The 1,774-nt window shown below is 34.3% G+C and overlaps 1 non-coding gene across 1 annotated transcript; it reads left to right on the forward strand.

The window, feature by feature from the left end:
- The first annotated feature begins 318 nt into the window (after window positions 1–318).
- On the forward strand, window positions 319–425 carry LOC113868244. The gene has a single exon (XR_003505266.1). It is a non-coding gene; the product is annotated as a small nucleolar RNA R71 (small nucleolar RNA).
- Window positions 426–1,774: the final 1,349 nt, after the last annotated feature.

Here is a 1,774-nt window from a genome sequence, read left to right on the forward strand (position 1 = left end):
GCTGGTGGGGGCTACATAGTGCACTGGTTTATTCCCTTCAATTTTCATGTTTTCAAGCTTGGCATTGAGGGAATTTAGTTGTTATGACATTACTTTGTTCTGAACCAGCAATGCATCCAATTTGTTCAGTTCTATCACACCTCTTTTTGAAGAATTTCTTTCCTTATGATTGTAATTGTTGGATGCAATAACTTCAATAAGTTGGCGTGCTTCTTTCAAGGTCTTTCGAGCAAATGAACCTCCAGCCGCTGCATCTACCATTGTTTTTGTTGCTACATTCAGCCATCATCAAAAGTTCTTAATTGAAACCATTCAGGTAGCTCATGGTAAGGGCACCTTCTCAAGAGTTCTTTGAATTTGTCTCATGCCTCTTGCAATGTTTCATCTTCCTTTTGAGAAAAAGCCAAAATTTCTTGCCTCAACTTAGTTGTTCTAGAGGTTGGAAAATACTTCGTCAGAAATTTGCTCTCTAAATCATCTCAAGTAGTGATACTTCCTTCCGGTTGGGATAACAACCAACTCTTTGCCTTATCCCTTAGAGAAAATGGAAAAAGAGATAACTAGATAGCCTCATCACTCACACCATTCATTCTAATCATTCCACAAATGGTCAAAAAATTCTGAATATGCAAGTGGGGATCTTCGGAAGGATGTCCAACAAATTTCTCTTGCTGGACCACTCTCATAAGGTCAGGTCTGATCTCAAAGTTGTTTGCTTGAATGGGAGGTCGAACAATAGAGGTGGGGTTTCCTCTCGGTCTTGCACGTGCATAATCATCCAAGGTCCTCTGTTCTTCATTGAGATTTTTTGCCATTTTTGCAGAATTCTGTTCTTGTGGGTCTTCTTCTTTTTCTTTTTCTGAAATTTGTCCCTTTTTTTTGTTCTTTTTCTTGAAATTAATAATTGGCTGATCAAGTTCGAGAGATGAATCACTCTTTTTTTATCTTCTCCTTGCCTTGCATCAACCAATTCAGCTGTTGCACTTAGAAATTTCCTGCAAACACTTAAAACACAGCAGAAATTATTAACCCAAACTAGTAAATTCTCATTACAATTGATATTAACAATTAATCCTTGGCAACGACGTCAGAAACTTGATAAACTTTTTGGCAAGTGCACCAAATCGTTGAAGTAACAAAAGATTATCGTCCACAGGGATTAATGTTAAGTACCAACTCACAAGAATAGCACTAATTGGGTCACCAAAAACAGAATATGAACATAATGTAAAATTACTAAGTGCAGAATTGTAAAAATAGAATTGAAAGTGCCAGAATTAATATTTATAAATGAACAGAACTGAAAAACTAAGGCTGGGGAATAAAAATCAAAATAATTACAGAATTTTAAATGTCTTAATTATTAGAAATAGTCTAAAAACAATTAAAAGGCAGGTTGAGTTTTGAATCCTTTATCATTTTCCCTTTGCATACAAATAAATTTATAAGTCAAAATACAACTTCATCTAATGGTCAGATTTTCTAAAATACTCAACCTTAATTCCTCGGTAATTGGTTCTAAAATGAAATTAGTGTCCTAATTCCTTAGTTACAATTAAAGACATTCAACATTAAGAATTAAATCCATTGACCACATCATCACAAATTTCTATTCCTAGATAATTTATAATGAGCAAATTAATCTCAGTCCAAGAAAGCTTACTACTTTCCAGTAATAAACTCATTTTCATCAACCCCATTCACGTAAAACAAGGAAGCATTAAGTTCAGAATTAAGATGTTAGTTCATTGCAAAGGGCAAAAGTATAAGTTAA

The sequence above is a fragment of the Abrus precatorius genome, unplaced genomic scaffold, assembly GCF_003935025.1.
Source record: "Abrus precatorius isolate BTA unplaced genomic scaffold, Abrus_2018 Scaffold5, whole genome shotgun sequence".
Classification (NCBI taxonomy): domain Eukaryota; kingdom Viridiplantae; phylum Streptophyta; class Magnoliopsida; order Fabales; family Fabaceae; genus Abrus; species Abrus precatorius.